The 12842-nt window shown below is 39.5% G+C and overlaps 1 protein-coding gene across 14 annotated transcripts in view; it reads right to left on the reverse strand.

Annotated features, from left to right (window-relative positions):
• The window catches only part of CNOT1 (CCR4-NOT transcription complex subunit 1), a 100005-nt gene that overhangs the window by 85251 nt on the left and 1912 nt on the right, over window positions 1-12842 (reverse strand). The window contains exon 2 of one of the 14 annotated variants that reach the window (XM_089903162.1): window positions 681-821. The exons of 12 other annotated variants lie outside the window; for them this stretch is intronic. The gene's annotated coding sequence lies outside the window, so the exon portion shown is untranslated. Of the gene's footprint in view, window positions 1-680; window positions 822-8662; window positions 8712-12842 lie in introns of all 14 variants that reach the window. One more of the 14 variants, XM_089903163.1, reaches the window with a different exon arrangement.

The following is a 12842-nucleotide window of genomic DNA, read 5'->3' on the forward strand; positions in this document are numbered from 1 at the left end:
AACAATTTGGAGATTGTTAAAATGCATGTAGCCTTTTCAAGCATAAAACCGACATAAACCTGATTACAGAAACAAGCTCAAATTCATTAAACTTTGAAAATATTTTTAAATGAAAAAGTTTACTATTATCATCCCTTATTTTATCAGGATTATGCAAAATGTCAAATGCTCCTTTTCCATTTCACTCCAGTGTACCATAAAAATCATCTGCTAGAGGTGGCCCTCCTATTAATTCAAACACTTGAGCCTAACCATATACCACGTACATAACTTTAGATGCTATAGAAAACACAAAAGTAAACACTGATCTCAAGGCGCTTAACAGAATACAGAATTTACTGTAATGCTTGCAACTAAGGCAACTGTATATAAGAACTGGGAGAAGAGAGGTATTTAAAATGCTGATTCCTGGGAATTCCTTGGCTATCCAGTGTTTAGGACTCTGAGCTTTCACTGCCGTGGGCAGGGGTTCAATCCTTGGTCAGGGAACTAAGATCCTGCAAGCTGCGCAGCATGGCCAAAAAAAATAATTAAAAAATTAAAAGTAAATAAAATGCTGATTCCTAAGCATCATCCTACACCAAGAGAGTCAAAATATTTAGGGAAAGACAACAGGACACTGCATTTTAAACTCTGGAGGTGGGCTTCCCTGGTGGCACAGTGGTTGAGAGTCCGCCTACCGATGCAGGTGACACGGGTTCGTGCCTGGGTCCGGGAAGATCCCACATGCCGTGGAGTGGCTGGGCCCGTGAGCCATGGCCGGCCGCTGAGCCTACGCGTGCTGAGCCTCCGCAACGCGAGAGGCCACAACAGTGAGAGGCCTGCCGCAAACAAAACAAAACAAAACAAAAAACTCTGGAGGTGATTCTTATGCATTTTAAAGTTAGAAAACCACTGACTTTACAAATAGCTCTGGGATTAGTTTAAGAAAAGTATAGCTTGAGGCAATCTCTTGCTACTAAGATAAGGAAAGCCCCTCCCACTGATTCCTTTTTCTCCCCTTTATTTCTTTCAGCTGGACCAAAGACAAAGACATGTCTGTAAAGACACTTTGGTTTCCCATAGCAACCTTAATAGTTACCACCTAACTTGCTCTAGGTTTAAGTACCAATAAGTACTTTAAGAAGCCAAATAGACCAGACCAAAGGCTATCAGTTTATTGAACCCCCAACTTCCAGTATTAAAAATACATAGAATTCTGAGGTCTACTAATACCAAAGTCTGACTTTGAAAATTCCCAAGTCTTAAAAGTAGCAGCCTGATTAGAAGAAGCTGAATTGAGCCTTCTTCTCTCATTCATTTTCTCCAATTATGGAAATGTTCCACAACTGCACTGTTCAATGTGGCAGCTACTAACCACATGTGGCTACTTGAAATGTGGCTAGGGTGACTAAATTTTTAATATTTTACTTAATCTTAACTAATCTTAGTATAAAATTAGGGACTTCCCTGGCGGTCCAGTGGTTAAGACTCCACGCTTCCAATGCAGGGGGCTCAGGTTCGATCCTGGTTGGGGAATTAAGATACCACATGCATTGTGGTGTGGCCAAAAAAAAAAAAGGCCACATGTGGGTACTGTTACCATAACGGACAAAGTTGCAAAGTACTAATGGCCCATATAAATCAGGGAAATGTATGTACTCTAGCATCCAGAAGCAACCATTACTAATTTTCCCAGATGTCCCACTTCTTCCTTTGGTTTTAAGAGAGCTCACTATTTTCTACAGAACTTCATGACCAAGTAAGCACTAACTTAAAACAAAATACATACCCTGATATTTAATATTCCTCCAGGAGGCAGGGACTCTAGATTTACACTGCACAGTTCCAAGCCATTCAACCAAAATGTTGGCTCACTTATTAAAATTTCAGTTATAATTACTGTGTACATAATAGGATAACTTATAGGAGCATAATCACAACAAACACTTAAATACTAGAACTGTTCTAAGCATTTTACATACAGTTGACCCTTAAACAGGGGTTTGAAATGAGAGGATCCACTTATTTGTGGATTTTTTTCAATACAGTACTATATCCAAAGTTGTTTGAATCTATGGATAAAAAGAGCCAACTGTAAAGTTACCCATGAATTTTTGACTTCAAAGCTGTTGGTGCTCCACCTCTCATGCTATTCAAGGGTCAACTATATTAGTTTATTTAAACCTGATAACTCGTTGAGGAAGATATCTCAACTTTAAAGTTTAACTTGCAGCTACTAATACAGTTGTGAAGACATGATAATAATAGAGCAATAGATGTATGATTTTTAAAACTTCTATTATAACTTCAAAATCAATATTTTAAAGAGTCTAATTGTTTTGGGGTTCTTTTTTGTGGTTTTTTTGGGCTGTGTTAAGTCTTCGTTGCTGCACGCGGGCTTTCTCTAGTTGCTTCGTTGCGGTGCGCAGGCTTCTCATTGCAGTGGCTTCTCTTGTTGCGGAGCATGGGCTCTAGGCACGTGGGCTTAGTAGTTGTGGCACACTGGCTTAGGCCGGCTTAGCTGCTCCACAGCATGTGGGATCTTCCCAGACCAGAGATCGAACCTGTGTCCTCCTGCATTGGCAGGCAGATTCTTAACCACTGTGCCACCAGGGACGTCCCTAACAGTTTTAATGCCATTTCCTGATATAAGTATCTCCAACCTTACAGAAAGTGATGAATAGTAAGAGCTTTAGGCCCCTAAACCCCCATCTCTGCACTTTGTCTTTTAACTCATTTCTTTTTCATCCAGGAAATGACCAACTCTTTATTTTTTTAAGATTTACTTTATTATTTATTTATTTTTTGGCTGCTTAGGGTCTTAGTTGCGGCACGCGGGATCTTCCGTTGAGGCATGCAGGATCTTTTGTTGCGGCGCGTGGGCTTCTCTTCCGTGGTGTGTGGGTTTTCTCTCTAGTTGTGGCGGGCAGGATCCAAGGTGCATGGGCTCTGTAGTTGTGGTGCGCAGGTTCCAGAGCATGTGGTCCCTGTAGTTTGCAGCACACAGGCTCCCTAGTTGAGGCCTGCGAGCTCAGTGGCCCCGAGGCATGTGGGATCTTAGTTCCCTGACCAGGGATCCAACCCACGTCCCCTGCTTTGCAAGGTGGGTTCTTTACCACTGGACCACCAGGGAAGTCCCAGACCAACTGTTTAAAACGTATCAACTGAGAACTGCCTAGGTATCCATCAAAAGGGCACTGGTTAAGTAAATCATAAAATGGAATATCATTTAACACTAAAAAAAAAAAAAGAAGCTAGAAAGGTTGGAAATATCTATTAGGGTTTTTAAAAACAAGTGACATGTGTATGTATGTCCTTATATGCAGAGTATCTAGAAGGATACAAATGGTAACCATAAATGAAAAGTTAGATGAAAGAAGCTGAAAAGGAAATTGAACTTTTTTCCCCCACTGATAGAAAAGTAATTTTAGGGCTTCCCTGGTGGTGCAGTGGTTAAGAATCTGCCTGCCACTGCAGGGAACATGGGTTCGAGCCCTGGTCCGGGAAGATCTCACATGTCACGGAGCACCTAAGCTCGTGTGCCACAACTACTGAACCTGCGCTCTAGAGCCCGCAATCCGCAACTACTGAGCCCACTCACAACTACTGAAGCCCATGCACCTAGAGCCCGTGCTCCACAACAAGAGAAGCCACCGCAATGAGAAGCCCGCACACCGCAACGAAGAGTAGCCCCCGCTTGCTGCAACTAGAGAAAGCCCGCGCGCAGCAACCAAGACCCAACGCAGCCAAAGAAAAAAAAAGAACAGAGAAAAGAAAACTTAGGTCAATAAAGTTTGTTTGTTTATTTGCATATTCTAAGGTTCTCTATACAGAATCCCAATCTATAGAGGTCTGAACCTCAGTCACTGTGCAGAAGAGTTAATTTAACATAGAAGGCCTGAGGCTGCTATACTTAGGGAGGCTTGCCAGGTTGGCTCTTGGCTGGTGTCAGAATTTGGATTTTGAGAGAACGAATTCCCACTCCCAGAACTAATAAAGAGTGGCTCACTGTGCCTAAACTGTACCCAAAAATGTGGTTTATGTTGAACACCTGCTTTCCCTCTGGGAACCTGGAATTTTGCTATGTGGTAGGCAGAAGGTGCCTACATGACCAACCTAGGCACTGAGTTTCTAATAGGCTTCCCTGCCAGGAGACATTTCATACACATATGCTGTCACAATTGCTGGAGGAATTAAGTAGGTCCTGTGTGACTCCACTGGGAGAGGCACTAGGAGAGGCTCATGCTTGGGAGAATGAGCCTAGTTTTCTCTGGACTCCACCCCATATGCATTTTCCCTTTCCTGATTTTGCTTTGTATCCTTTTGCTGTAATAAATCATAACCCTGAGTACAACCATATGCCAAGTCCTGTGAGTCCTAGTGACTGAACCTGAACCTGGGGATGGTAGTCCTGGGGGACCCCCCCCGCAACACACTCATCCTGTTACTAGCCAAGAGGAAAAGCCTTCTGAAGGTAACTGGGACTCATTTTGTGGGTTTCTTCTCTAGTATGTGCAGAATCCATTTCAGAATTTTGCATTTTATCATAAAGACAATCCTGGAAGCTATCTGGATTGCCTTAGATATGTTTTACGGAATAGGGAAGTGGCAGAGTCTGATTAGGTAATCATCAAATCTGTTTCCTCTTCCTGGATAAACAGCTAGACTATATTTCTCAGCCTCTTGCACAGGTGTGGCCAACAAACTAAGTTATACCCAATGAAATGTAGGCCAAATATGATACCAGCCACTGGTCCATAAAACCTCCTACTCACGACCCTCTGGTTCTTTCACCAAGCACCAGCTATGAACAGAACTCCTAACACCTAGAGGAGGGTGGCACCAAAAGATGGAAGGAGCCTGGGTTCTTGAATTACTGCATAGAAGGTAACCTAAATGAACACTCTCAATGAAAGTTATCTGAGTATAAACATCTACTTTGCTAAGCCACTGATACCTTGGGGTTGTTTGTTACAACCCTAGCCTGCTTTTGCCTACCAAAAGAGGACATGATTGGGTGAAAACTTTTAGAAGTTACCCTTGACAATGTGGAACACTGAGAAAGAAGAGTAGGTCACAGAGAAATTAAGACTATCAGTGGGAAAAAGAAGTGAATGCACTCAAGAGGGAACTGCAAGGATTCTAAAACTGTGAAGAATAAGGAAAGAAGTGAATAAAGAGAAGGAATCAAACACACCTTTCCAGACTAAGCAGCTGGGTTCCACTCACTCCTGACATGAAACAACTGAGGAAGACAAAGTGTGAAGGGCAAGAAAGATAATGAGGCATGCCTGGAGTAAAGCATACAGATGAAATCCACTGGGCAGTTAGATTTACAGTCTGGAGCATGGAAAGTGTGGGTTGCTAATAACACATCTCAGTGTCATCAACATATAGATGATAGCATGGGAGAACTATAGAAATGAGAATAAGAGAGGGCCTATAAAGTAGCAGTTCCCCAACCTTTTTTGGCACCAGGGACCAGTTTTGTGGAAGACAATTTTTCTACTGGGGGGTGGGAGGGATGGTTCAGGCAGTAATTTTGAGCAAAGGTTCAGGTGGTAATGTGAGCTATGATGGGGAGAAGCAGATGAAGCTTCTCTCACTTGCCCACCACTCAGCTCCTGCTGTGTGGTGGGGAGGGGTTGGGGACCCCTGCTATAGAGAGTCCTAAGGAAGCTTAGCACTTAAGGGAAGGTGAAAAAAAAACCCCAAAACAGAGGAACTCAAAAACTAAAAACAGGGACTTCCCTGGTATGCACTGGTTAAGACTCTGAGCTCCCAAATGCCGGGGACCCGGTTCGACCCCTGGTCAGGGAACTAGATCCCACATGCATGCTGCAACTAAGGAGCCCACGTGCCTGCCTGCATGCCACAACTAAGGAGCCCAGGAGCTGTAACTAAGACCTGGCACAACCAAATAAATAAATATTAAAAAAAAAAAAACCCTAAATACAGAACTACTATATGATCCAGCAATTCCACTCCCAGGTATATGTCAGAAGAAAATTAAAACACTAGTTCGAAAAGATACATGCACCTCAATGCACATAGCAGCATTATTTATAACAGCCAAAATATGGAAGCAACGTAAGTGTCCATCAACAGAGGAACAGATAAAGTATATGTGCCCATTTATATACACACATATATAAAATGGACTATTACTCAGGCATAAAAAAAATGAGGGACTTCCCTGGTGGTCCAGTGGTTAAGACTCCGTGCTCCCACTGCTGGGGGTGTGGGTTCAATCCCTGGTCGGGGAGCTAAGATCCCACATGCCATGTGGCTCAACCAAAAAAAAAAAAAAGAAATTCTGCCATTTGCAACAACGTGGATGGACCTACAGGGTATTATGCTTAGTGGAATCAAAGACAAATACTGTATGCTATCTTATATGTGAAATCTTAAAAAAAACACAAACGAATATAACAAAACAGAAACAGATTCACAGACAGAACAAACTAGTGGTTAAAGGGTGGAGACGGATGGGAGAAGGGGCAAGACAGGGGCAAGAGATTAAAAGGTACAAGCTACTATGTATAAAATAAATAAGCTCTAAGGATATATTGTACAGCACAGGGAATATAGCCCATATTTTATAGTAATTTTAAATAGAGTATAACCTCTAAAAACATTGAATCACTACGTTGTACACCTGAAACTCATAACATTGTAAATCAACTATACTTCAGTAAGAAAAAAACAAAGGAAGTCAAAAAGGGAAATAAAGAGTGGACAGAGAGGTGGAAGAAACAGTGATTAATATCAGAAACCAAGGAGAGTCCTCTTCTTAATGGTAATAAGTAAAACCTAGAAACAGATAGCATCCCTAAGAGAGCTCCGAGCAAGAATCTTTGTCCACTGTGGTAGGCAGCCTCTAATAACCCCAATGATCCCTGCCTGATATTTACTTACACCTTTAAGTAATCTGCTCCCCTTAAGTGTGGGCTGGACCTTAAATGTGGCTTCAAAATAAGAGAACAGAAAGCCATTTCCAAGATAAAGTTACAAGAAGACTGACTTCTGTCTGGTTTACCTCTCTCCGAGCCTGTGCTCTGACAGAAAGAAGCAAGCAGTCATGTTGTGAGTAACCCTGTGGAGAGGGCAATGTGGCACGGAACTGATATGTCCCAAACAATAGCCGGCAAGGATCTGAGACCTGCCAACTGCTACATGAGTAAGCTTGTACCCTTCAGACCCTTCTCACTACCCTTCAGACATGAGATGAGTGTGGCCTGTGAATACTTGCACTGCAACTCTGTGAGAGACACTGAGTCAGAAGCATCTAGCCAGGTTGTGCCTGTGAAATAATAAAAAGCAAAGAAGCTTTAAACAGCTAAATTTGGAGGTAATTTGTTGTACAGCAACTGATAACTAATACATCCATAATAGTCTATGAAAACCATGGGGGAGAGATCTTATGACATACATTTGGCAGTATAAAAAAAAAAAGAAACTATTATAAATTATCAGAATTACCAACTAGGAGATCCCTAATACCTTCAAGACAGGGACGTTAGTGGTCACCAGAAGGCAAGCAAATAAAGAGGACAAAACCATCAGGTAATAAGACCAGGGCCTAGCTCAAGCCCCAGCCCCTCTGAAACCTTCCAAACACATCAGATTGTCTACAGGTTGATGTGCTGATCTACCTTCCCTTCCCTTCAGTATGCATGACACATACTGTTAAAATTTAATCACACTGTTCTCTATTGTTTCATGTGTATTATCCTTTTCATCAGTGCCTGGGGACATACTTTGGGTTTATTCCCTATCTCTTCTTTGCCACCACTCCCAAGCAAACAACCAGCTTTGCGGGCATCAAAAATCTTCCATAACCCTGCTAAATAAGTCCAATACCATATTCAATTTCTAGGTCCCTAAAATACAATTTGACTAGACTTAACAGAAAACAAAATGTAGCTGAAGTTTGGTAAATTTCTTCTACCTTCATCACCCATCAAAGGCGGAGATAATTTTCCATAATCTCATTTCAGGTTGGTTTGTCTTTAATTGTGATAGCATCACTATTTTATGTATCACTTACAAACTTTATTTGGCAGGTTTTTTTCTGACATGATACATCCCAATTTCAGAGTTGTTAAAATGTTAAAAATTTCTTTTAGAATCAGTGAAATATGGTATTCCTTTTCCATATGAGGTGTTTTCACATATGCTGTTGTAAAATTAAAATAATTTTAAGTAAACTTAAAGTGACTTACCCCAACAATAGTTGGATAAGTTAAGTAAAATAACCCTGACAACAAATATGAACCCCAAAAGGGTATTTACTGGTATTTATAAACTAGAGGGCAATATCATCTCCAAAAGCATTTTGAAAGGGAGAGCCACTGGTATTCAATGAGAATTAGAGATGCAATAAACATCTTGCAAGGAAGGAGGACAGCACCACCAATAAACTATTCTGCCCAAACATCAATAGTGTCCTTATTGAGAAAACAGCTTTTGCATCCACTTTCTGCAAGGTGGGCCCTACATGCGAACACCTCAAGTTTGGCTTTCCACAAAGTTAATAAAAAGCCAAGCACAACTTAAATCCACCAAATGGTAGGAAATAGTATGTGGCTAATGTGAAGTGGCTACCAAAACTTATCAGAGAAACAGTTTACACACTATTATCTATATTAACCTAGTCAAATACTTGTTGAATACTTACTATGTGTCAGGTATTTGAGATACATCAGTGAACAGCCATGCATACATCCCTGCATTCCCAATGGGGGAAAGAAACAGTAATCATAAAAAATTATCAAGCATTTCAAGAGACACTAAGTACTATGGAAAAATAGCAAGGGTAAAGGTGAACCACACTGGGGGTGGGGAGGGCGGGAGGAGATTGCAAAGTAGGGTGGTCAGAGTAAGCCTTATGGAGAAAGTAGTATTTGAAATTTTAAGGAGCTGAGGGGTTTAGCCATGCACATATCTGAGAGAAGAATGTTCCAGACAGAGGGACTGTCAGTTAATGCAAAGGCTTCCTCAGAGAGTACATGGCATATGTGAGAAAAAGCATGGAGGCCAAGTGTAGGTGAAGTACTTAGTGAGGGGGAGAGTGAAGAGAGTAAGTTGGGGAGAAGGGGGAACATATGAAGAGGTATAGAGCAGGGCTAAATCCTGTAGGTGATAAAAGGACTTTCTTTGGCTTTTACTAAAGACAAATGGAGAATCAATGGGTGGTTTTGAGCAGAAGACACAATATAATTTTTAAAAATATAAGAATCACTCCAGATGATGAACTGAGAATAAACTACAGGGGAACAAGGGTAGAAAGCAAGGTAGATAATAGCACATTAAGAAGAAATTAGTGACTAAAACCCAAACACAGAAGAACCCTACAAAGCTATACACAAATATCCCAAAACAAGGTTACTATATTAAAGTAAGTTACCATACCAACATTTTGCGGTTGCCAGAATCCTTTGAGGGCTTACTGATTGAAGAAGACAAAAATCAAAATGAAATACTTTCAAGTAATTTTTACATTTTACCTTTGGACAGACAACCTCAACTTCTGTAATCTTTGGTGTAACTGTCTGTTCGAAAAGGGAACAGGAATATTCCTAAAACATCCATGCCGTAACAGTGGATATATATACATGGTACACTTACCTCTTCATTACCTAAAGAACAAAAAGCACTAATATGAGTAATCCAAATCAAGGACATCCCCAAATTATGTATTACTGGGCTTAGAAAGGTCTAGTGCAAAGCTTTTTTTTAGAACCCAGCTGGCAAGGGATAAGGAAATATTCAAGAACATTATGGTCGACAGGTAATAAATCGGTTTGAAATGAAAGCTTTGCCAAGGATAAAAACAAATGGATCAAGAGTTGACTGGGACTTCCCTGGTGGTCCAGTGGTTAAGACTCTGCACTTCCAATGCAGGGGGCACAGGTTCGATCCCTGGGGTCAGGGAACTAAGACCCACATGCTGGGCGGTGTGGCCAAAAAAAAGGCAACAGAACCTTAATAGTAACTTTTAAAACACATTTAATAGCCTTGTGTGGATAGCTTCACAATTTTATTTCACCTTATTTTACTTATTTACTTATTTTTTGGCCACTGAGCATGTGGGATCTTAGTTCCCCAACCAGGGATTGAACCCGCAACCCCTGAAGTGGAAGCACAGAGTCTTAACCACTGGATCGCCAGGGAAGGCACTTCACAATTCTAGAAGAATTACTACATCTGTACATCAGCATAGTTTAAACAATTGTTAGTATTAGCAAATAACCAATCATTTTTAAAAACTGAAAAGAGCCCAAAAAGCATGTTTACTCCAAAATCAGAAAAGAACCAAGTTCTTGATCTGAAATCAACTGAATATTCAGAAGCATCTTCCCAGTAGCATGTGTAAAATTATAAAGCTATACACTCTGTATTTAAAATAACTAAAAAATAATAACAGAGTACCCTTCTTAGAGCTACTTTATCTTAAAACTGTTAACTACACCAGAAGAAAACTTACTCAAATTATCTGTCACAATTCAATTTACAGTGCTGAAGAACATTTTAAAACTTAAGTCGCTCCATCCTTTGAAGGCCTCAATGGAAATGCAAGTATATTACACTGAGGTTAAGTAACGACCATTCCCAACAATTGCAAAAGACTATCTTTTTGTCAGACTAGAGTTTTATATTTTCACACTGAAGAGATGAAAAACTCAAATCTTGTGTCTTGTCCTCCAAAAATAAGTGGTTGATCATAGATTATTCTCACCTTTATGATGAATGATCAGATTCACAGAACTTTTCCTTGTACTGAATAGCAGTACGGAAAAACAGAATCACCATTAGGCTAGAGTAGGAAAACCTGGCCTAACATTAAACTTAAGGAAGTCACCTCACTTTCCTGGGCTTCAATTTCCTACAGATGACACCATAATTCTGTATGACTAGATTTCAAAGTTTAACCTTCTAAAAGATGTCAACAGAATTATAAGTATATAGCTCCAAGAAAAAGTCTGTGTCCTCAAAAGAAAACCAGAGTGTACTGTTTTCCAAGAACACCATGTTCTATAAATCTACCCAACTGTAACAAATGAAGTATTATTCAATTACCATTCAGGGCAACTGTATGTATATGTTTGGAGGATGGGAGACTTCTTACCTACTATAAAATGAGACAACTTATAAGGCAATACATGGTAAAGATAAGTGAAACTAGCCAAGAGGAATGTAAGAAATCAATTTTGCTTAGGGAAGTCAGGGAAAAGATTATAGACAGTACATCTGAGTATGAACTGGAATGATGGATAATGTTTTTGTAGATACAGACGATGACATTCCAGATAAAAGGGGCAAAAATGTATTTGGGAACCACTGTGCAACAGTCTTTTAACTAAGTGTAAGTTGTAATATGCTGCTATAAGTAGGGAGGGATCAATACTTACACAATAAGCTCTAGGCCAAGGTACTTGAAAAACTTTGGCGTACAGGATGCCTAGTTTCAAACCAATGATTTAGTAGACAATTTGGCATTAATGTAAAGAATTAACTGTATTCCCAGAATCATTTACAATTAGAACATATTCACATGTTACTTATGTAATAAAGAAATCCAATAAACAAATGATGGGGAAAAGATACTGGAGATTAGTTAGAAAGCTACTGCAGAAAAGACAGGGTCTGAAACAAAGGGGTACCTATTCTTATGAGTCTACCAAAAATTTTAAAAGTAACACTGCATTTCAAAACTAAGAGCTCTAAATCCAAGGTGACAAAATTTCAAACTAATTATCTGAAAGGGAAAACGCTGAGCTCTTAATATGAAGTTTAAGAGCAATAAAATGGTGTCTTTCACAATATGCTTTCATTCCATGTTACATTTCATATAATTAGTCCAAAAAACAAAAAAAAACCAAAAAGCACAACAATAAAACCAACACCTCTCCTGCAGACAGTTTAACATCTCATTCAACATTTTAATTTAGCCTAGAGGTATATCCTGAGCCTTCTAGCATTAAAGACAGAAATGCATTTTTTCCCCCAGAAATGCATTTCTTAAACCTATGCTCCACACTCCCAAAGGCTGCATTTCCTTCAAATCTCAACACAGGATTTCAGATTAAGTCTACACCTCTAATTAGTGACTTCTCAAACAATGCTTTCCAACGAATAATTTGTTTTATTTGCTTTGCTACATTCTTGCAAATGTATGAATGAAAAGTACGTTAAAATTAACTACTGTGTACATATAGGGTGCAAAAGGTTTTGAGCCCATTTTAGCTTTGAAACATGCTTCTTAAAAATTGTGAGCAAACAGAAAAGGAATTGCTGGATCTTTCTTTATATAAGGTCTTAAAATAAGACTCAGTAGGATGCCATTTTGAAACTTCCCAGCAGGAAGTTCAGTTTGATCAGAGGGCTGGTTAAGAAATGCTTCAACTAATATGTACTGACTTGAAACTCAGCTTTGTTCTTTTACAAAAGAACATACCAAATTCATAGCAGGTACTACTTTTTTAATTCAAGAATCATAAACTTCTCATGAAAAATAAATGTCTTGAAATATCTGAGCATTCAATTAAAATTATTGTGATAAATTCTCTTCCAAGGTATTGAGTACCAAAGATCTGTTATGTGGTAGAATGAAATAAAGGCTCAAGTTCATAAATTTAAATTGGCTAAAAAGAAAGCTTTTCATAACTAGATCAGAATCTAACCAAAAACATACTTGGAAAAAGCAAGGATAATTTGAGATTAGTCTTAAAACATGCTGTCAAGAAATAGGAAGCATTTCTTCTTCTGTCCTCACAATTGTTTTTGCTTTTTTTTTTTAATGACTTAACCCAAAGTTAGGAGAACATCACAGTACTTAGCCTGAAAAGATCCATATT

This window comes from Delphinapterus leucas, chromosome 20, assembly GCF_059928025.1.
Source record: "Delphinapterus leucas isolate spDelLeu-1000000601 "Yukka" chromosome 20, BTC_Dleu_Yukka2, whole genome shotgun sequence".
Classification (NCBI taxonomy): Eukaryota; Metazoa; Chordata; class Mammalia; order Artiodactyla; family Monodontidae; genus Delphinapterus; species Delphinapterus leucas.